Genomic DNA, 24,943 nt, shown 5'->3' with positions numbered 1-24,943 from the left:
GCAGTGTTTACATCGCATTTGTCAATGGATCGTAGCAACAAATGCATGCAAACATTTATCCCTATCAGTATACGCAGGGTTAATAAGACCCTGTCCCACGCTGCTTTACATGTATATAATAGGATAAATATTGTTGCTAAAGGACAATTAAGAGTACTGGGAGAAGCTAGGCCCTCAGTGCCACTCTGTTCCAGGTTGGCAAAGACAAACACTCAAAGAGACAGCAACACGCTGGCACAGAACAGCCTGGTCTCATCTAAACTGCAGAGAGACTATTGTTGCTCTGGTTCTACACTCAGCAGACAATGCTGTCTCTTTTGTGGCCTCTGGCATCGCTGAGTCGTCTGACACACCAGCTTTTACTGCCATTCTGGAGTGTTACCACAGATAAGCACTGTTACCACCAATAAAATGGAATACAGATATTTTATTTCATTCTGCCTGGCTTCCTTGTTTCGCATTCTTTGTCACACCTCCTCCTATTTCAATTTTCAGTATCTACTACGTCAGCACAGGTTATGTTGCACAGAAAGATGAGAACAAAAAGTTCCATGACACAATCACAGTTGAGAACAGCACTAAAAATTGTTCACAGTGGCAGAAAAGTGTTCTTTAGCCTCAGCAAATAGAACTGGTTTTACATGTTGAAATCTCAATTGTCTTGCACACTGGCTGCAAAAGAGTTGCAACGGATACAAACTAAAAAATGGAAATGTTCTTAATTTACACATTAAACTGTTCATGTATTCACTGATAAGGCCAATGATAGGTCATATCTGAACAGGAGAACTATGACGGAAAAAGCAACTGAATTTAAAGAGAAAAAAAATCATTAGTAGTCCCAGTACCCATACATTTAAATCTCTCTTCTTCCACCTGCACATTTTTAACTAAAAGTTGCCTCTGGGATTGAACTGTACTGTACTGTATAAAACATCTGTGCAATCCTGGATCAACTCAGCCTTCAGGCACAATTAGAAGGTATTCAGGGAGTTGCTTTAAATTAATAACGCTAACAAGCCTAGCCTAGCCTCATGCATTTATCAGCAGCGATTGTACCTTTAACAGAGCTTCTTCCAAACCTTACATGATGAAAACATGTAAGAAACGCTTTCTAAATTCTCCAACGGACACCAGCAGCTCCTTTGCATAAGTTATTATCAGCAGGGACCAAGTGCCAGCAGCAGACAGAGGCACACTGAGTATTGTGAAGAAAGTGCTGTAGATTTACAAGGGGTGAGGGCTTCTACTGCACAAATTAACACTAAAGTTTCCATGTATACACACCTCTCTAGTGGTCAATAAGTTTGTTTAGGTGTTAGGAAAGCAACTCTAAAAAGGGTCAGTAAGTGACACATGGAAACATTTCTTCTACTTTTGAGAATAAACATTGGTTTCCTCTTGCAAAGTCACATTTAATTTAATGCGAGCATTAGGGTAGCCTTATGTGTAAAATTGTGTGTGACACTGATGGTGACACTTCTTCCTCACAGTCCAGGGCCAGGCTCCAGACACGATGTTTGCTGATTAGAGACTGAACAATTGCCTGGGTTTCTACTAGCAAAGCTTCAGTGAAGCTTCAACACACGTGATGAATAATGCAGTTTTTCACAGTACATTATTTTGGTAAATATTTCTCAGAAAAAAGTCCAAGTGCTTGTTACTGACAAGCCCTTTTGAAAATGCCCCGTCTGCCTGTGTTTCTACTCCATTGACATGCTAATGACTGAGCGCAAAAGAATCAGAAACAGCATTAATAAGCTTTAGTTGTCATACTTCCATACAGGGATCTGTCACTCCAGCCTTTTAGCCTTCTCCATTATAATGATTACCTAATCCAAGTGTGAAATCTCAGTGAACGTGGATCAGTGGTTCATTAACGCAGGCAGAACCTTTGCAAGGGCAAATATAGGAAACAATATAGTATTAATAGAATCAGAGTAGTTATAAAAAGCTGCTAAAAATGAGCTTCATGAGGGTGGTTATACACATTTAAAAAGTTGCTCTTGATATAGATTAGTTATGTCATTTGTTTTGCTCTTTTTTAAATGTTAACTCTAAATCAGATGGTGCAACTCACTGCATCATACATATATCTAAAATAAAATACAAGCTGTCCTTGCACTAAGCATGCAACTGATGATCAGTGAGAGTTTACAGCTTAAACTCAATTACTTCCACTTGAAGAACACCTTGAAATGGCCGTTCAGAGTCTTGCCATCACCCTTGGCAGTCAATACCCCTGCAGTCACACTGTGTAAAAACAGCACTTAGTGTAAAATCCCACTCACCGTGAATCACCAGCAGCATTCACAGTGACAAATCGTAACCTGCCCTTAACCACAAGGGAGGAAGAGCATATGTAGATGTCATACAAAGAACATTTGTTCAAATTCAGTTCTTCAAACTACAAATTCTTGCCCAACACCAGCCTGGAGAGGCGCCAATCCTACCGCGATCGTGAATTTGAAAAGCGATGAAAACAAAATGGACTGATGGCCCAAGAAAGTAGGTTTTGCTTTTATTATTCTACTCTGGAAATTTAAAGAACTCGTGGCACACTTTTGGATTTCACTGTAAGCCAACAAACTAGACACCTATAAGCACGTGGCCACAATAGTTTACACAGGCCTGGCCGCAATACAACAATACTGCATTATTCACCGCACTGTGATGAATACTTACTCATACCTGATTTGGCAGTCGCCATTCACTTATTTGCTTCAAGCCTGGAAGCCGAGCGGAGGTGAATACATTACAGGGGACATATTTGTTTGCGCTGACTCATGGATCTGCCCATAGAGCCAGCAGCTAATGGTGAGAATGATAATAAAGTCCTTTTCACATAGCCAATGAGAGGTCAAGCAAAGCTGGCCTCCACTGAGAGCTCAGCTCAGGATGACTGGTTTGGTTGCCTGCAAGCTGAGCCCTGCAAGCACAGGAGTTTATATTGTTGGGTGAGCCATAGAAGAAGACTTTCTGACTGCTGATGGGTACCCATATGTAATTATATACTCCCAACCTGACTCAGCAGTGCTTGCCAGGGAAGGAGGATATCACTCTGTTCCCAGCCAAACTCATATAAAACACATAGTAGTGGCAGACCCACTTATATAGGATGCGCAATAAGTACATGGTCATATATAGCCTACGAACAGACACGCAGAAGAAGATATTCAGTTAGCAGATAGACTAAATAATACGTTACATGAGAATAAGTATAGACACCAGGGAGCCTGACTCAAAAATGATGATGCTTGAACCCACTAATTTAACAAATGCAATTTACACAGTACATAAGTGGAAAATTTGTAGTCTTGAATTTTCCAGCACACGTTATTTATGTGCCCATGTGCCCATGCATGTGCCATTGAGGAGGAAAGCTATCCTCCAGTGTCACAAGTTTGACGCTAAACTCATTAGTAATTTAAAGGTCGCTTCCATGTCTGCTCATATCAATTATTTACTCTTGTTTTTTGTTTTCTCGTTTTTTTTCCTAGATCTTAAAGCAAAATCAGAATAAGGCCTCGAATGCAAAAGAGCAAAACAATGATTAGGGTTGACAACATGCAATCTTTATAACTAAGTATTGAGCCCTGTCTAATTACTTTTTATCATTTGATATGATTAACTGTATTTAAAGTACATGGAATTAGTAACTCCTTTGACTTTAGAGCCTCAGAACTGAGAGAGGTGGTGGTGTTTTGTTCATCACACTCTACTAAGTCCATGCAATCCATGATACACTCGTCAGTCCTTATATAAGCTGAAGGGATTGTTACCATTAGTTGCTCAAGTTTGAAGAAAGGAAAAAAAAATATATATATATATATATATATATATATATATATATATATATATATATATATATATATATATATATATATATATATGTATATGTATGTATATGTGTGTGTGTGTGTTGCGTGTGTGTGTGTGTGTGTGTGTGTGTTGCAGCAACAAAAATAGCACAAAAGGAATCTCAAAGCATCATCATTATCAACACGCCTGTCCATCACAGGTCTGTTTGCCTGTTAGGTGAGGCAGTTATTACTTAAGGATACAGCAGGTGCTCATTCTTGCACAGGGATGAACTATTACAACAAAAAACACACAACTCCAGCACATACATCTCTCTGTGTGAAGCATGTTTTCACAGATCAAAGTGAGGAATTCCACTTGTCTCTTTTTACAGGCCGCGAACATTACATGGGCAGTTCACATGTGACTACTATAGCTAATGCAGTCCATTCACTGCTGGTTTTGATTAGACTCGACTTTGAAACTGAAAGCTGGGTCCCGACCGTGACAATCATTGAAAGACAGCCAGAAAGTTTGAGAAGCAGCCACCAGCTGTACAAATTAACATGGTATTCCATCGCTAAGGACCTTCAGCTATGCAAAACATTCATCCTCACACCTTTACAGTATTTACCTAGGGAGTTTCAACATGCCTGGCCTTTAGCTAGGAATACAGCACAGCCATAGAGTGAGAGCAACCAAGAGTGTGCGTGTGCATGGCTGTGTGTGGCTGTGTGTGGCTGTGTGTAAGTAAAACTAAAGGTAGACTATTGCAGCAGGACCTTGTTAAGTCTTGCTACAAAGATAAGATCTGCAGGAAAGGAGATTCATTCCACAAAGACGCTATTTGTGTGCGCTAAGATAAAGGCTCCTAAGGGGTTAAACAGGTAAACACTTTGGTATTTACAATGCGTCACAGAACTGCGATGTCACATGTGTGTGGTCTAAATGTTACATGAGTCAAACAAAACATCAGTCAGAGAGTGGAGCAAATAAACATTAAAAGATAAAAAAAAGATCCAGAGTAACTTGGGGAGTACATTCAAGATATATATATTTAACTATTTAAATAAAATAAATACGCTACATTTTTAGATACCTTACTTTAAAAATGTGTGCTTATTTTTACAGAATAAGTCAAACTCTGAGTAAGTATAGAGAAGATTAAACAATACAATTGAAATTGATACGAGCTTTCAGACCTGTTTCTTATACACAGTGCTCTTAATAGTATAATTTTGAGTTTTAATACTCAACTGCACAGAAAGTGATCGATGAAATGCCCGTGTTGCAAGCAGATCATAAGGTTCAGGTGATTTATAGTTTGATGGGAAGGTGGTGTCACGCATGACTTTCTCTCCCCATCATTACTTTGAGAGGAGTAACGACGATGCCTGAGCAGTGCAGTTGACGCATGTGTGCATCAGAAAAAAGTAGGAGGGCAGGGTGCCGATTTCCAGCATCCTTGGAGCACCTTTGGGACTGAGATCTTCCACATGATCACCACGGTGATCTTTGGTATGGATACACAAGTATATACACAAACTGACAAGGATCCTGTGGCTGAGTATACTTGTGAGAGATATGTTAGCTACCCTTTTGGAATAACAAGGACAAGATGGAACAATGACGAGGTGTTTCTTAATGAAGGAATATTAAAAGTAGCAAGCATAAAGATGGAAATACCAAATGTGATATATATCAAAATAAAACTTACAAAAAATATATATCTTATAAATAACACTTATGACATGCTCCACTTTTGAGGGTTTTACCCAGATAAGATATCCAGGAAACTCAGTAAAGTTAAATCTTGGAGCAGGGCCCAGGTATGACGGTAATCTGATGCTGAAAATATGTCTGTATCTTTCCTATATCTGCTTATCTCTCTGGATGAAATAAAGGATCAGTTTTGGTGTCTTTGTCACATGGTTAAAGGAAGTGCAGTAAAGTAAACTGTACAGGTGATGAAGACTCAACTCACTAGGGTTGCATGAAACGTACTGATACTGCTTACAGCAAGGGTAGGCAACTCCAGGGCTCAAGTGTTGGTGTCCTGCAGGTTTTAGATGTGTTCTTGACCCAACACAGCTGATTCAAATGGCTAAATTACCTCCCCAACATTTCTTGAAGTTCTCCAGAGGCCTGGGAATGAGCTAACCACTTGATTCAGGTGTGTTGACACAGGGAGATATCTAAAACCTGCAGGACACCGGCACTCGAGGCCTAGAGTTGCCTACCTCTGGCTTACAGGATCATTAGACTCTTGTAACTTTGTTCACTTAGAACCTGTTTTTGTACTTCAATCAAAATGAAGTAGCAATATTATGTATAGGCTGTAATGTTGTCATGTTTGGTGTATTTATAATAGGATATATAAGCGAATCCTCCCAGACCAAAAGTTTCCAGAGAATTTTTGTTTTATCTACCATCTACCCATGAGCAATGGTGGTTTGTTTTGCATGTTTTATGCTTGATCTACCATATCAACATTCAATGACAGGTCTACCGTCAAGCCTCTCAGCATGACGGGCAAATCTGTCAGATCCACCTGCCTCTCTCCTGTCCTATATGATGATTTACTATCTCTGCTCCCAGAGGCAGATATTTTTTTCGCTTTCTTGTTGGAGTCTTGACCCCCCTCGTGGACCTTTCCAGGTCCCCCGGCTGAGGCACTGTGTTATTTACTGCCCAGAGAGCTCTGTGTGCAGAGAATCGGTATAGCATGGCTGGTTCAGCAAGGGAGCAACTAGCTGCTTGCTTGCTCGCTCTCACACATATTCACAGATCCACACAAACGCAAACGGTCACATGACCATCCTAGCGGGAATAAGATGTTTACCGCAGTATAATGACTACACATTGAGTGTCTGTCCATGCGTCTCAAGCCTACAAACAGACACAGATTGTTCATTACCTCAGCAACAGTAACCTGCCACTGGTGTCAAACAGCGACAGGAAATACGACGCTATTGGTTTGACAATGTCACAAGAAGTTTATCCTGATAAGACATGAAAACATTGACTCAGATGAACTTTATAGCCAGCTGGGCTTACTTGGGAACATATCCTAAGGTGGACCAAGTCTGCGTAGTTCTGAGAGTAGATGGCTTTAGGTAACCTCTGACCTGAACATGTTAGATGAATGAAGGGAGATTGTGGCTATTTGTGTCACTCGGTGACCTCGAATTATTTCAACAGCTTCCGCTGAAAGGGATAACTGAGGACAAAAGTAAGCACAATTCAGAAAAGTTGGCATAAAAAACAAAAAAGCCCCACTGCCTCAGGGAAATGTTTATAATCAGTCCACAAATTTCTTTACAGCTTTACAACTCGCACATAAAAAGTAAAAAGCCAGGTGCTCTTGAAAAGAGAGGTTTCTAAAAAATCTCAAAACAGAGCCACAGTGAAATTCCTTTTTAAAATCCTCCCTTCCTCTCAGTAATTATAACCTCTCTGCTGACAAACTACAGGTCTGCTGTGTTTGTCTTTGCCTCTTCAGATAAAACAGGCGAAGAAAAGGCCTGTGTGTGTGTTGGGCTGGATGCCAGTCTCTCACTGGATCTTCTAGCAAAGTACATACTACCCTACCTGATACAGCAAGAACACTAAAGAAAGGAGACACTGAAACAGAGCCGTCCCAATTTATTTATTTTTTTTTTAAATAAACACACCATCGAGAAAATTTCATAAGTGAGAACTTGTAAGACTCTACAGCATCCTACAAGACTGTGTTCTCCTTTATGAAATCCTGTGGGAAAACGTCTGCCATAGTAAACTCGGTGAGGATGATTTATTTAGAGGAGTACAAATGATTTGATAAATTGAAAACTGGGTTGACTTTGGATTGGAAAGAGGGGTGTGAGGGAGGATAAGGGAGCAAGATGTGAGGGATGTGAATGTGATGCAAGAAGTACTGGATCAATCTTTTATCACTGCAGTGTGCTTTCATCCCTAATGGATCCGACATGAGCAAGGCACAGCATTACCTTCCGTCACATTGCACAAGCAGGGGGAAGGACGCACGGAAAAGTACAGGAGAGAGCAAGTGAGGTAAGCACAGCGACACACGAGAAAGAAAGACAGTTTTATCGGAAAAGACGAGAAAGTGGCTCAAACCACCCGCCTGAAAATAATCACAGCCTCATACGTGCAAAAATATTATTTCACCAACATGTGGCCGTAGAGTTTCCAATTACATCTGCACCTGAGTGCATCGGCAGGAGTACGGAAATGCTACTGATAAGGACTGTGAGAAATTCAGACGCTTCACAGCATGAAGGATGACTTCGAAAGTTCCCATCAAGAATCCCAAGAGATATCTTGCTGTGCATGGGCAGGCTTGCCTTCCTTGCCATGTGAGCTGAGTGACAGGCAGACACACTGACAGAGACGGAGAGAGACAGACGGACTATTCTAGAAGAGGAGTCCATCTGTGTATTCGAGCAGGAAAAGAGCATTAAAAATAACACTGCAGAGAACAAGGCACAACCACTCTCACAGGACACTCTACTGTCTCAATGCTAAAAAGGCTCATTCATGTGACAGAAAATAAGAAATATCTAAGCACTTGATGGAGACTTGAAGGGTAGCAGAGAGAAAATAAGGCTGAGAAGTTGAACGTTTTATGATGCATTCCTAGGAATAGGAAGTATACCGCCTTTTAAATCACATTATCTCATTTGAAAATATTTCAAAGGATGAGATAATACCATTCATATAGTTCATAACAGAGTTCCTACCACCGGGCCATGCAGCAGTGAAAGTTTTAAACGTTAGCATTAATATTTTCTTAAACCTGCCGCTCAGCCGGCTTTACCTTGGTGATGATAAACTGGATACTCTTCCCTTTGGCTATTGTTGCACATTAATAAAAATTGCTGCAGAAATATAGCCGTTGAAGTTGAAAACATCGAGGCAAGTGCTACCACTTAACATGGTTTCAAACCTTCAGCAGATATGCCTTCACATATGTTCATAGTACAACAGAGTTATTTATTCATAGTTTTACGTAAACAGAAGCCACAGTTTGGTGCCAAAACTTTCTTTTGTATCTGCAACCAAAGCCCCGCTCCACTTGCTCACAACTTCTTTTTATTGTTGGGAACTTAGCGACTTTGTACTCCCTGTAGTGACCTAAAAACAATGACATAAATAAACGCACCTGGCAACAATTCTAATGATGTTTTGAACCAACATTGATCGTTTCCTATATAATCGCTTGATTTTTTGCACCAGACAAATGAGCTGTGCATGTCCACCAACTTCCTCTTTTTTAATGGGACATCTTACATTTTTTCTGTACACACAACCAAAGTCATAATGCAGCTCTACTTTCAAACTATTTGTATGCGTTATTTTTAAGTGATATCACATATACAGAAGCACAATTTTAGCCATGAAGAGCAGCTGCTTGGAAATGGCTTTGAAGTGACTGCAGTAATCTAATCTGCTTTAATATAATAACGTAATAACGCAGTCTTAATGGGCTGCATTTCAATCACTATTACTTAACAGGAAAATAAAATAAAATCATGTATGTGAGACAAACTTTTCCTGAAAATTAAGGTGAAAAAAAGAAAATGTTTTTATAGCAGCTGTGAAAGGGCAGACACTAGGCCGAGGCAAATATGATGCGATTACATCATGGATATGCTAAGTGGCACATGGCATTATTCAAGCAGGCTTTAGTCACTTTCTACTGACAGCTGGAAACACTTGAGCAACATAAAGGGATCTTATTTTAACCACAATATGTTTAATTAAAAGTGCCTTTCACGTTTCACATGTGGCTTTTTCTTATGACTATAATAGCCACTCTGTTTTCTAGTACATTAAATCGTCATACTTCTGTTCCCTTCAAAGATGTCAAGCAAACATGGTCCACTACATTTACTTAGGATAATAAATTTACTGTACTTGATAACTCTGAGCAAACATCAGGTGGGACTGATCATTTGAATAAGGGTTACAAACTGTAGTATAACAACTGCTAACGATTACATAAACTAAAACAAAATAATTAGAACCAAGCGCTTGCGTCAAAGTCCATATGGCTCCCTTCCCTTAACCATCTATTATTCTGACACTATCTTTCTGGAAACAAGTCAACTTTGTGAAACATACTAACAGAGATAACACACGAGGTGTAACTGTTTGACTCCCACAACCTGGAAAAAAAAACAATTCCCTCCTGGAGAGAGGGATTTAAAACCAGCAGCCCTGATTGGACAACAAATACAGCCTGCTAATGAGCTTCACTGTCTAACACAAACCATGCTGAGAATCTGTAACTAAGATGCTAGCCATGCATAATGATGAGTCAACGTTTATATAGGCTCACTTCCACTGGATTTGGTGCATTAGATTTGCACAGTGTTTGAGATGTATAGCACGGAACGTGCAGTAAGTGAGCTGAACTCTGCCCATGACTTTCATAAATTAATCTTTAAACCTGGGGTAGTAAAAAGAGCAGCCTGTGATACATTACACTTGTGGACAGCCTCTATTTGCACAGGCAGGCTGGCTTTGTGACTGACACAAAAAGTTATTTTTTTTTTTTAAAGAAAAAAGGGGGGGAAGGGGCATAATTGCACAAGTGCACAGTCAATGAGGTTTCCTCCAAACAGGTTTGGGTCCTTTTGTCTCAGGCAAGAATACTTGGATGACGGGTCTAGTGTCAACAGGTACATGTAAAGACACAGTTCATCACTCTACAGACATAACACAAGAGTCTCTTCCTTATTATACCATTCAAACAACAATACAAACAGAAACTCGCCATTTATAATAAAAACTAACAGTATTTATAGTAGTAATAATAACAGATTTTTAAGTGCATGCTGGAACATAGGGAAAAGCCGGCTGTATTCAGAGAAACTTCCTGACACCGTGATTCAAGCAGTCAAGGACACGTTCAAACAATCACCAAAAGAAGCCCGTACACTTACCGAGTAAAAGAGAAGCCTTTCCGCCTCTTCAGTGATTTAAATTTCTTTTCCTCAATCAGCTTTTTTTATTCTTTCTGTCCCTGTGCCTCAATCGGGGAAATCCTTTACTTCTGACAGGGCAGCAGAGCTGGTTGAGCGGCTGGTGCGTTACGCAGCTTAGCAAGTGTCTGTGTGAGCAGTGCGTGAGCCGAGAGGAGGTGAGAGGCAGTCCTATGTGGTCACGAAAAGATTTAAAGGATGTCGCGACTTCTCCTCCGCACTGTCCCGCTGCCTTTTCGTCGCTGGCTGCTTGAGGAATGTGCTTCAACCAGGAGCCCTCGCCACAGCCGAGATCTGAGAGGTGCCAGAGTTCTCTCTCCCTCTGTCATTCTACACTCCTCCTCCTCGCCGTCTCTCTCACCCACACAGAAACACACCCTCCCCGCCAGTCCTTTCTCTCTCTCACTCTTTTTCTCCCCACCCTTTCTTGCTGTGCTGACAGATCAGATCACCTCCCACCTTTTTCAGGTAGTTGAAAGAGTGTTTTGTGTGTTGCCGTACTCTATCAGCATCAATTTTTGCAATTCTTCTGTTCACAATCTGTATTTCTGAATGACACAAAGGACTACTTAGAGGAGAATTTAAAAAATAAGAGCAGTATAAACTCCCTGCTGTTAGCACAATCAGTAGCTCGAGGCATTAGACATACACGCAGTGGCCTCTGGTTACAGCTGATTACACAAATGAGTCTGTCAGGTGATTTTCTCTTCCTTTTCCTGGAATGAGGTCATAGTCCGACAGACCAGGTGGAACTGGACAACGTGTGTGTGTGTGTTTGTGTGTGTGTGTGTGCGTGCATGTGTTTGAGTCAGGCAACGCCCTGTGGGAAAATGAGAGAAAGAAGCAACTTAAATCTAATGACTACTGTCCAGAAAGCAACACAGTCACATTATAAGAGAAACTCATTACTTTACAAAAGTAGGATAGAAACTATTTAACATTTTAAAATAATGTGACCATCTTGAGTTGTGCTCCTGCCTCCATAACCTTCTCTCACAAACACACACAGAGCTGAGACATGCATGACCAATGGGCTAGGCAGAATGTGTGGGAGCCCCCAGCATGAGCCATACCCCACTCTCTTGACATTATCCTCATCTTTATCCGTACGTCTCCCTCAATCTTAACCGTAAACTATTTTTTTAGCGTCTTATTTCTCCCTTACTATCTTCCCTACAGAAGAAACTAGAAAATGGCCACTTAGACGTTATGTAAAAGCAAGCAAACGTCTCGAGTTTAAAAGGAGGACTAACTGAGGCCCAGATAATGAAGCAAAACAGCTAATATATTAGCACCGAGACTATAACAGCCTATATTGATGCTAAATAAAGCACACATTAAAAACTGATTGTTACCAGTTTTTATAGCAACATAAAACAACACCCTTCAGACTGTCACAGCTTAAAATTAACACGTTCATGGGTTTTAAAAAATAAAAATAAAACTTTTATGGCTCTTTTCAGTATGAAGCAATCCCCGCTCTCTGTCTGGCACCCCTCCACTGTGCCTCGCACATGAAAAACAAAGTGCAGCCGCGGAAGTAATAAGTTCATGTCTAACACGTACACCTGCATACCATTTAACCACAGTGGTAGTTTTCTTATGTGAACTACTGACAACCTCATTATAAATTTGAGACACAGGTTCAGCTCAAAAGCACACATGTTATATCTTTTCCTTCGACTTTTCATAATAATACATTTTCAAAATGCATAAAAAGAAGAATTTCAATGAATCTACATATCGCCCTGAGGCTTTTCTGATACCAATCGATCGCGTCACCAATTTGTACCCATGGACATTTTACAGTTCCAGGTGGCATGTCATATATTTTCCTCCAACTTTTCACCTAGAGGCAACATGTCATCTCAAGATTACAGATTTGCATGTTAACCAGATAATGTTTTTTTTTTTTAATGTAGCAGTTGATACACTCTTTTACATGAACAGAAAACATACGCAAATATTTCTGATGAGAATCCCCAAAATTTGCTTGTATTAATAAGACTGAGACCAAATACTCAGCAGCATATCTTACAGGAACACCTGCTGTTACCAGAAGTTCTTTAAACTATAAAATGGTGTTTATACCACTATACCCACAGTAACTCATGAGCAAATATATATACACCAATACTGACATATAAGTGACATTTAGCATTCTCAATTAATACATCAGTTCTTATTTAGTTACATCTCTTTTTAGTTCATTTATAATCAATGTGTTTTGTGGCATTAATTAAGTAAAAACTAACCAAGTTCAAGGGAATAAAAAGGCCAATTTCACAATTTTCCTTTAGTGTCACAAAATATCAGATCAAATTTTTTACTTCCCCTCTACTTTAATCCTTTGTAGTTTTGGAACTCTGATGCAAAGATGCAGCAGCAGACGATCAACAAAACCTTTGTCATCCTTTTCTTTACTTTGCCTCCATCTGACAACAAACTGTATTCCAACCAAACTAATGAGGACACGCAATCACAGTGCCTAATAACCAGCGTGCACATTGTATAAAGCAGATGTTCCAAAAATAGATGTTGGGGATTAATTGCATTAATTTCATGAATTAAATCATGCAAAAAACAAAAGATCCCTGCGAAGAATTCTGTAGCTTTTAGCCAGGCTGACTCAGAGGTTCACGGAGGGTCAGTTCCCATCAGTGTAAAGTGCTTCACTGTTCTGTCTATACAACAAAGCTTTTGACACATCTAAGAGCTATGATGTCTGACAAAATTTAAACCCCTCTTGAATAAAATAGGGGAACAACCTCCTGAGGTGGTGCTTAGGTGCAAAAGGCCACAGTTAAAAAAGTAACCACACTTTTTGGGTCCTGATGGGCTATTGCTTGTAAATGGATCATCTGCTCGTCCGTCCACAGACCCACATCCACTTCATTTAAGAGTGAGGGCATTGTGATGTAAAGGATAATCAGTCCAAAGCCTCCCAGACTTTGCTGACACCTTCCAGGCATTCCTCAGGGTACCTCCCACTGCTGTGCCCCACCCCACACCCCAACCCTCCCTTGTCAAGCTCTACATATCATCCCTTTTTTTCCTGTGACTCAAACATTCCTGCAACCCCCTCCCCTTCTCAATTTCCAGCTCCGCCTCTGCATTCAGCAAAGACGCTAAAGAAAACAAAGATGAGGCCAAAACAGCTTTAAAACCTGCACTTTTCGAGGCAAGTCTTTCAAGTAGTTCTTTATCATTTATCTGCATTCAAAAAAAAAAAAAAAATGTCACACAGCTGTTTCGAAACACCAGCTATAAACTAAGGTAATACTTCAACGAGCAAGTGGTTGTAAATCTGTCTAAAGATGACCCATCCATAACTCGACTCAGGAGAGGCAAGAAGATGGCTCTGAGAGTGAGAAATAGACTGGCTGTGTCTGGCAGCAGTTCAACTTGGGAGCAAAGAGAGGGGAATGCATGCTGACACTGTCTTTGTTGGCTATTATTCAACAACAATGAATAGCATGAAGTTGCTCCTAAGGCTCATCCATTTCCATCGCCCCTGTTGAAACCACCACCATTTTCTTCCCTCAGTTAATTCAACCCTTCACTAAAAGCACTCTCCAAAGAGTAGTCAACAGGTTGGCTAAGACTAAAACCTGGACAATGAATGGAATGATACACTTCTATTTTCAGAACGCCAAACAAGCTTAAAAAACAAAATAAAAAATCCTGAACTTTTGTTGACATCAGTTTTCATTCTCAAGCAACACAAGGTAGTAATGCTCTGTTTTTCCCAAACATGGCTAAGTATAGGGTTGCTGTCTCATTATGGTCAGGCCAATGTTGGTGCTCCCATATTGCAGCTATGTCTTGTGTATCATTATGACAGACAACATGGTTTTGCCAGTGAAGGTAATTGCCCTGTTGAGATGTAAATATAGCACATCCCACATCGAGAACAGACAAAGACTTTTGTTTTCTTCCCAGAAACTTGGATCACAAGATGATTTGTGGTTTGAAAGCAAATACATGTCACCGCATTATCGCCTGACAAATAACAACGGGTGATTCGACAATCTGCCGCCAAGGTGAATCTGAACACAAAGGGATGACAAGTGAGCACAAAAGGAAAATGACAGCAAGACACGGTCAACTGGATCAGCTGATACACTCCAGGTAAACAAACTTTGAATTCCTCTAAACAGGATAGAAAAGACAGAAAAAATACACAGAGAGCCGCCTCGCTCTCTGATCACTCTTTTTAAGACCGCTCCAATGAAGCAAAAGAGATTCTCAGTTGGCTTTAACAGCTTCCAAGTTGTCAGGACTTTGGCTACACTCTGGCACTTTCTCCATCATCTCTTTTTCTGCTTCTTTATTCAGAACCAGTCTAGACTGGCTCAGGACAAAGTTACCACCATTCAAAAACACTGCTGCGTCACACATTGCATCACGTTGCATTTTGAGCAGCTGAATGAAAAGCTATTTTGAGAGATGAAATACATTTTTGGACAGCGATCACACGCTGCAGTGTGTTTATCTTCAGTGTCTTCGTGTTGGAAGCAGCAAACTAGTACTTCAAAATATCTCGACTGCTTAAAAATCACGCTTTCTGGTAAGACACTGTCTCTGGAGAAAAAGCTGTGCCATTAGTGTCACACTGTGTTGCCCCATGCTGTTCCTATCAGTAAATGGATACTGCAACTAGCCTCAATGCTACAGGGAGAGAGAGCTGTGACACACAAAGTTGGATAGACTGTTTGTACCAGATGTAGCAGCCATTTCCAATTTTTCCTTTCTGTCTCCCATAAAAGAAAAGGAAGTGATCGAGGGGGAAAAAAGACAAAAATCAACAAGTCATTATAAAGTGATTATAAAGGGCTTCATCTGAATTTTATAGTCCGTTTATGAATATGAATACATCATATTATATGCAAAAGCATGGGGTGAAGATATGGAAACTGCAACCTCAGCAGGTGACTTGATATCAGCTTGTGCTGAAAGGGAATTGTGAATAAACGCCTCAGATTATCACACTTTAGTTGCCTCATGAGAACATGCGACTCTTGCCACATTAAATCACTATAATAAAAACACACCAGACATATTCTTGTTGCTATTTGTTACTATTGTTTCACATTTTCTTTTTTCGGTTTAAGGGAGCTCATTTTTGTGTCATATTTTAACATTCCGAGCTACTTGGTTTTGTGACAGTAAATTATTACTTATTTTTATTGAGCTGCAAGGATATAAATAATATAGAAACATTTTATTGTTCTTTTTTCTTTTTGCTGTTTATTTGTTACGCCCTTTAAAAGTTCAATAAAAGCATTATTAACCTCCTAAGACCCGAACTCTTCCACGACATGCATTTTTAATTTCTCTTTGATATTTGGGCCTGATGAATGCAAAAACAAAGAATTACCAGATTTTTTTTTTTAACCTTATTTTTGTTTTTAAGAAAAATAAGAGCCACATATGAGGATATTCATTTAAAATTTTGATAGAACAGTAGCAGTATAATGTCCTCGTAAGTGGATATCAGGCCCTTGTAGAGCAAAATTGAGTATTTTAGTCTAAATAACCCAAAATGTGATGTCCACATATGTGGACGCCAGGTCCTAGGAGGTTAAAAAAATACTTGTAATGATCAAGACAATCCTGTGAGGGCCTGTTTGTCTCAGCCTCAGGGCCTGACTAACCCAAAGACTTCTTTAGAAAAAGGGAGGACCCAACCCATGAGTTACAATCCTAGCTAATGTGCGATTACAGAGCGAGAATACAAAGAAAGAGAAATTAGTGCAAGATTAAGGTGTTGTCTTCTACAGGTAGTAATCACTAGATTGTGATACAAAATTACCACAAAACCTCACTCATAATACAAAGTTACTGTGATTTTTTTTCAACATTTTTCAATATGCTGAGTAATGCATTAACATATGTTGTGATTTATCATGCATGCAAATTATGTCCTTTGTTAGTATGTTTCACTCAATAACAAAGAGGTAGAGCCAGAGGTAGCTTTATCACGCCAAGTGTGTCGAGCAAGCCCAACAAAGTGGAGAAGTGGATGGACAGGAAATCCAGGTTACAGAGAGGGGAGTTATCAGATGGGTGCAGGTTAGGGGTCGGGTCAAATGTGAACAAAAGCTTTGTAAACCTCACACATTGTGAGGTAGAAGCCACACTGAACACTCACAGATACCCAGCCTGTTCGTCTACACCTTTGTCTCCAGTCTTCAGTTTGTTGATTTACATTATTTCTTACAACTGTTTGTTGAGTCTAAATCCTTTTCCATTTGTCCTCCATATGGTCTCAGATGTCACACTCCATTTTCTAACCACTTATTCTTAACATTGTTTACAATACTGGCCTTTGCTGTGAAGTGTCTAGGGGAAAGGACTATCCAAACACCTGCGGGAACAGCAGCGTTTAAAAGCTTTCACCGCAGCAGGCCTGTCATCTCTTTCCTTCTGTGGCTTGGCTGAATCAAAGGAAAGCTGTAGCTGTACTATAGCTAGTCTTTTGTAGTTAAAAAAAATAAGCACTATAAGCAAATACTCAAACACCCCAAAAAAAAACCGATGTGCATAGAGACAAAGAAGTGATAACACTAATGCAAAATGAAGCTGGCTCGCTCTAATCATACCATTTTAACGATAGACATTTTAGTTTGAAGGACAGAATGAATGCAAAACTGATTCGCCGAAAATTCAAGCAGAGACACTTAAAGACCTGTTGAATTTTAACGAAGCTGATGAGACTCGCCATCACCGTCTTTATTCGGCTTGTAGAGCATTTGAGTGTGCTGGAGTGGGCATATGCGTGAGACTGAATTAATGACGTGTGTGTTGGTGTATATGCCAGATTACTAATCAGTGCTTAGACAAAGGCCGTATGTGTGCAAGTCTGTGCATCTCTCTCACATATTGCCCTCCACGTCTGCATAAAACCTCTATCAGCAGGAATGTCAGGATTGTCGGGTCAGCAGTGGTGACATCATGGCAGCCAGTCAGAGGCAACAACAAGGCCTCGGCACCAGTTTCCTCTTGGTTGCATCAGCAATGCAATACCAGACTGCGGATCAATGACACCCACTCCAGCCCTGTTTCCTGCTTACTGAGTCTACAAACGATTAACGCAGACAAGAAACGGATATACCTAAAAAAAAAAAAAAAAAAAAAAAACAACATTAAATTAAAATCTTCATGAACTGACTGTGCAGAGTTAAATCTCAGTCAGTAACAACAGGCTTGAAATGCTTTAAGCCCTAAATTTGGCCCCAATGTAAGCTGGCAAAAAAAAAGAAGAAAAAAAAAAAAAAAAGCACAGATAAATGGCTTTATACAAAACATGAGCGCAGATGAGACTCTCAAATCTTCATTAGTTTTAAGAGATTTTAAAGTCAGGAGTGAAGAAAATATATCTGCACAGGCTCCTTTTCTTAGAATTAACACTGATAAACCTAAGAAACCAACATATATAACAACATTGTTTCCACTATACCGTCACTTCTAGAATGGACAAAGTCGTCTTTCATATTTCCCCGTGTCAGCAATCAAGGTCCTAGTGTGTGTTTGTATATGGGAGTGCAAGTGTATGTGTATTTGTATGTGCAAAGTGTCCTTCGGGTCATAAGATAAAGTACACCTGAGGCAGGGGCAGGGAGCCACTTTGCAGTGTTACCACAGTAACCAAACACAGAAGCAACCACCTGGTTGGTAGAGCCTAAGAAATGAAGCTCAAGGGGAGCCACTTCAGGACAGCAACCAATGTTTAAAATCCTCTCAAATTGGCCTCATTCCCAAACACAGGCCTTATTGTGTCCGTGCCACGATGAGTGGAGCACAGATCACAGACAGCTGTTGAATGTTTCATGGAAATTCAAGAATAACCGAGGTTATTGTTCAGCTCTCATTACAACATAGAAATAAGTTAGGCCAATAATGTTCATATAATCTCCACACAGTTTAGGGCACAGTATATCCTGTGAGACATTTAAAAACCCATGCCAGCCATGACTGTTTTAGTTCTCTGCTTCATCATAACCAAGGACCTACTACCATGCTTTGAGCCTGAAAGCACTATGGCAGTTGTACTTACTTATATAGCACAATTCATTGTACTTAGGCTACGTCCACACATACCCGGGTATTTTTTGAAATACTATGCGTTTGCACCTTTCGTCCACACATAAACGGCGTTTTCGGTCACTGAAAACGGAGATTTTTAAAAACGCCTGCCAGGGTGGATATTTTCGAAAACTCAGTTTTTACATTTACATGTGGACGAGGAAAACGGAGAAAACGCAGCGTCAAAGTGTGCGCCATTTTTGACGTCACACTGTGCGCCACGTTATTGTTTCGGTGAAATGAATTTCTACAATACTGTTAATTGTACTCTCTGCAGTGTTTAAATGCTTACATATACACACACAGTTATTGTTAGGGATGGGTATCGTTTAGGTTTTATCCGATACCGGTGCCAAACCGGTACTTTTGAAACGGTGCCGGTGCTTAAAGAATGGAGAACACAAAATTGGTTCAAAAACCTCTCATGTTCAGCTGTTTTTTTGTAAAAAGATAACAATGTTAGCCTTTTCTGCAGCTATAGGGCATATATGGTATCACTCTTGGCTGGAAGCAGGGCTTAAACAATGGAAAAAACACAAACTTTGTCCAAAAACCTCTCATGTTTAACTGTTTTCCACTTTTTCTTTGGTCATTTTAGCCTTTTTGGCCAGGGTGAAGGGAGTATCTGCCATCAAACAAGAAGACAGCCGCATGTAGCTATGATGGTGTTTGCTAGTTCACCTTACATGCATTTATTTAATAACGTGGTTAGCCTACTCAACGTAAATTATACACGAACAACATTAAGCTACTCACGCAGAGAAGAACGGCTGCTGCTGCTGCCATCATCATCCGTCATCATTTCTGCTACACTGGCAGGGCTAGGGGCCAGGACTCTCCTCTTTGGGTTTTTGGGGGATGTTGCTAACTCCAGGTCCGATAACAGGCACCACACCCGCAGTAGATGTGCTCGGTGTGAGGTCTCGCAGCAAGCTATCAAATACGGCGCATTTCTCGGCTTTTTAAAAAAACGCTATGCGTCGCCAGGTGTTTCATCGGATTTGAGGTGTTACCTCCTTTGACAGCATCACAGTATCAGCTTAAAGCACTTGTTGCAGGCTGCTGAGTTTGCATATTTTGCTGTGAAGTACAGCCAGACTTTTGACCGCTTCGCTTTGGGCATTTTTAATCTGTAGCTCTGCTCTAAAAGAACATACGTACCTGGACCCGCCTACTATCCTCGGAAACGTAAAATGATTGGCTAGAATCTAAAGTGTATCACAGCTCAGGAAAAAAAAGCACCGAAATAAAGCACCGAAATAAAGCACCGAAATAAAGCACCGAAATGTGCGCCGCTTTTCGGTCTGGTTACTGCCGTTTATGTCAGAACCGGTGCCATCGTGGCACCGGATACCGGTACCCATCCCTAGTTATTGTCGCTCCACACATAGGACTCGGTTCTGCTTCTATGTCCTATCTTTGTTTACTATTTCCCACCGAGGCTTCTAGACTTCTGATTGGCCAACATTTCTACACGGTTAGGAATATATCGCCACCTGTTGCTTTGGCATATTCCTAGCAGCGTTTTCCTTCATTTTTGCGTTTACGTGTGGACGGGATTATTTTTTAAAACGAAAACGGAAAATCTCAGTTTTCAAAAATACCCATGTACGTGTGGACGTAGCCTTAAATGTGCATAAGACAGAAGATGTAAAGATAAAAACCTATGCAGGTTTACAGTGAAAATGCAAAGTAGTAAGATACAAGTTAAATGCATACAAAATACACACACACACAAAACCTACAGCTGTGTAAGGCTGGAGAACAAGAAGGCAGAAGTAGACAAGGGAGCTGTTGGAACGCTACTATACAGGTAATCCCAGCGGAAGGGGTTACATGAAGAATTCAAGGCAGTAACCCCAAACTGTGTGAGCGGCTCCAGCAGATCCCAGGAACGACATCCGAGATCCTGCTCCAGTAGAGTGCAGTCGTTGGAACCTCTGGCTCCCAGACCTCTTGTAGAGGACCCAAGCTTGAAGGATAAAGACTGCCAGCACGGATGAGTGGGGAAATATATATAACAAGACAGAGGCTCTCTACAATGATGTTCATCTAACCTGGCACAGAAATCATATTTTGAAGATTAAAGATTAAATGTTTTTCCAAATAACAGCTTTACCCATGTATTTATTTCTAAGAGCAGATTATACTATTTTTTTTTCTCTGTGCAAAACAGTTTTTAGTAATCAAATTCTAAATATATAGAAAATCTCTGCGATGTCCCAAACATGAAGCAGACATGTTGTATGAAAAATAAAAACAATATAATGAATAACCCAGACACCTTAAAGATTTATGAAAATATGAGCGCCAGTTTAGCTCACAGGGTGAGCAGGCAACCATATGCTGCAAGGCCTTTTCTACTCTCCACTACTGCACCATCTACTAAAGTCAAAAGGCCCCAAAAAATAATTAAAGTACAGCATGTATGACTAGCTAGCTTTTTCCCAAGAGATTTATTTAAAAGGTATTTATTAGAAATTACCCACAAAATAGCTTTGGGCTCTTAATTGGTTAATACTGATACTTAATTAAATTACCTGTTTGCACTAGTTACTATCAGCCCATATGTGAACCAGCCAGTTTTCCCTCAGAGACGACTTAATAGAAAGCCGGCTTAATTACAAAATCCTAAACACAAAGTTATAGACCTCTGTCAAAGACCGTGTTTTTCACCATCCATATCTCAAAAGATCAAATCAACAGTCCAAACAGGAACTATGTTAGCCAATCATGTTTTTGCAGTGATGGATGCAAGTAGCAGAGAGGAAGAACAGTTTCAACTTCACTGTAGCAAGCACACTTCTCTATTTTTGTGTGTTTGACTTCCATGAATAACATGAATCAATAGAGTATTTCTTCAGTACTCTCACTGGATGGGCAGAAATGTAATCGTATCAGCGCTCTGAATTAGACCATTAATGAATTATCATTCTGTTCCGAAAACAAGCATCACTTCTTTCATTCAGTTGGATGGGGACTTAAAAAGTTACTCCTCACATAACTACCCAGAGACATCAGCAAGATGCTTAAGAAGTGAACTTGATGGACTCTTGATGGACTTTGATTTCCTTCCTTTTTGGAATGTGTAAAATGAGTGCGTGATGCCATATCTTTAAATTTCAAAATAAAACATGGATAAAACTTTGTGCTAGACACATACAAGTTAGCAGGAATCCCAGTAGCTCAAACGGTTGGAGTTAAAAAAATATTTTTTAACAAGCATCAAATAGTGCTCCCACTCTATTGATAACATGGACATTAGAGTTAGAGTATCTCTAAAGTAAGGCCAATTTATTTTTTAACTTTAAGATTACTGTTCCAATTAGTAATGATTGTTTAATCACTGACTAATTTGTACTGGATGCTCTATTTACTTAGTAGGTGGATAGTTTAGTACTTAGTATTTTAAACAAGTTCAACCATGTGCTCAGCTAGAAAAGAAACAGTGCAACGCAACAAAAAAAAGCACCTAAATCTAAACAAATAAGGTCATTTGTTTCACTCACCTCCTGCAGTCTAATGGACTCTGCAACTGCCAGCCTGATGAAAAAGGAGAAGAAGGAGAGGAGGAAGAGCGAGACAACCCTCTCACTGTATGTGTGTGTCGTGCTCACAGGCTACCTGATCCACAGCCTGACGAAGAGACAGCGACAGAGAGAAAGAGAGAGAGAGACCAGGTCAGAACAACGCAGACGGGAGGGGGCAGCTGGAGAGAAAAGCGAAGTGGTGCCGCCATTCCCCGTTACCCGGGAAACCAACGCTCTTTCAAAGAAAAATGGCCAATGGCAAACACCGGCAATTGTGTTCAGACAAAAAGTCACATGACTGCCCAAACACCACTCCCTATACACTGAGAGAGAGGAGAAGAGAATAAAAAAGAAGGATGGCGTTTCGGGGTGGAGGGGTGATAGAGGACCTAAGATAAAGAGACAAGGATAGAAAGGGAAAGAAACTCAAAGTATAGCTGACCTGACGCTTGAGTGAACAAACTTTTTCCACAGTCTAAACTCAACATGAAATAAATTGGAAACTATTTTTTTTCCTGTTAACAATAGGATATTAAAAGAACAGTTGACACACTCTATAACTTCCTTTCCACTTTAGTAATGTTTTATTATATATAGTGCATTAGCATACACTTTCTGACAGGACACCATCATGACCAAATGACACTTGTCATCATCATGAAACATTAACCAAAACCACCCGTCACACATATACCAGCTTTAATAAAAACAAAACAGCTGTATGTGTAAATGTTAGATTCAAATTTTATATTCTGTTGGGCTTTCATTAGACCACTATAATCATGAAAAGGGAAAATTTGGGCTTTCTCAGTCATCTCAGTTTACTATGCCGCCGCCGCCGCCGCCCCCCCCCCCCCCCCAATGTAATAAGATACTGGCTTCAGCTGCTCTCTTGCAGAGGAAAAGGATTAAAAAAAAAAAAGACTGAGAATATGACTGAACAGTGGTTGTGGTGCTAGCAGCAGGGACTAGGACCCCCTCCCTAAACCAAAATTCACTTAACACCACACACACAGTATTGCCATTAACAGTGTGTATAGCTTGTAACTGTGTGGTAGCAAAAAATGAATCAATTATCAGAAAACACTAATAGACCATTAAAAAAACAAAACAAAACAAAACACACACACACACACACACTATTTGTAATTGCACTGAAAAAATAATGAGTATTAATACTAGGAACTTGGGAGAAAAAAGTTTCCATCTTAACAGCACTCATGGAGGTACTTCTCTTAAAACCCAAAGGAGTCAATCCAGTGTTTACCGAAAGGCTTGAAGACTTGGAAACGGTAACTGCATCATCTCAAACACTTCAACACGCCCGACTTACAAACAGCCCCAGAGCACAGCAGATGTCTGAGCCAAATGAAGCCAGAAAAGCTGCATCATCTGTAGGAAGTGGCGATGCAGAAATCCGTTTTCAGGTTGATTTATTTGATCCAATATCAACAGATGACTGAAGCGTGATCTGAAATCCATGTGCACAGGAGAACTTATTACTGATCGTATCCTGCCCCTTGGGCTGGATATGATCACTCCCCCACAGGTTAGTGTTATCTCAGAGCAGCGATGGCCAACAATTCTTCAGTCTAAACGGATTCAGCTGTTTTAAGCTAAAATCTTTTCAAAGCTACTTTTACATTTGTTTATTTTATTGTTGTCATGACTTATTTATGTTTCCACTTTAGACCATTTTAATAAACCTAAACTTCAAAATTAGTTTGTATTTTTTTTACTATGCACTCCCTGAATAGTCAAGTAAATTGTAGTGAGGCTTTCCAGCTAACTGTAAATTCCCTACAAAGCCGTGAGACAAATATGGTCTACAAGTGATAGGCAGATGGTTTATTACCCTGATGATATCACACATCCATCACTCTCTCTGCAATATAGTGAACACTTGAACACAATCATCTGCCTTTTAATACAATGCTTCAGTGACACTAAATTACCCCGCTTCAGCTGTGGCTAGTAGGTCTCATTCTCCAAAGGCATCTAGCAAGAAATAAGGGGCTCAATTACCTCCCTACAACATGAATGGCGACACAATAACAGCAATAAGCCTCAGCAAATGAAGACGACATAGCCGCCTGTATCAACTGCATGGACAGTCATGAAAAAAAAAAGAAAGAAAGGTTATGGGAAGGTCTGCCAGAGGCTTAACAATCCTGTACCAGCTTATCAATAGATAGCACACACATTGTAGCTCTAGGCTTATCACAGATCCTTGGGATATGCTTGGAGATACCTGAAGATTGACCCATTCATACAATGACACATTGAGTTATTTGTCAGTCTTTCTAAAAGTGTGTGACCGACAGAGAGAAAGAAAAGCAGGAGTCTGGAGGCGAGGGTGAGGAATTTAAATGTAAGGACTCACAGATGTAATGAACAAGGCTATACAGAGAGTTGGTGTGACACAGGAGGATGGTAGGGATAGGCTGATGTGAGGGAGATGATCCACTGTGGTGGCCCCTAAAGGGAGCAGCCGAAAGATGAAGAAGGAGAAAAAGATAATTGACATTTACTTAT

General features: G+C 40.1%; 1 protein-coding gene across 4 annotated transcripts in view; it reads right to left on the bottom strand.

Annotated features, from left to right (window-relative positions):
- rassf7a (Ras association domain family member 7a) overlaps window positions 1-24,943 on the bottom strand; it is a 43,913-nt gene that overhangs the window by 16,086 nt on the left and 2,884 nt on the right. For 2 of the 4 annotated variants that reach the window (XM_084932989.1, XM_084932990.1), the window contains one exon: window positions 22,388-22,514. The exons of 1 other annotated variant lie outside the window; for it this stretch is intronic. The gene's annotated coding sequence lies outside the window, so the exon portion shown is untranslated. Of the gene's footprint in view, window positions 1-10,751; window positions 11,718-22,387; window positions 22,515-24,943 lie in introns of those variants that run through there. One more of the 4 variants, XM_084932987.1, reaches the window with a different exon arrangement.

Source organism: Perissodus microlepis, chromosome 7 (assembly GCF_051167445.1).
Source record: "Perissodus microlepis isolate ML-2025 ecotype Zambia chromosome 7, ASM5116744v1, whole genome shotgun sequence".
Lineage (NCBI taxonomy): Eukaryota > Metazoa > Chordata > Actinopteri > Cichliformes > Cichlidae > Perissodus > Perissodus microlepis.
This window is presented reverse-complemented; position numbering and strand designations above follow the sequence as displayed.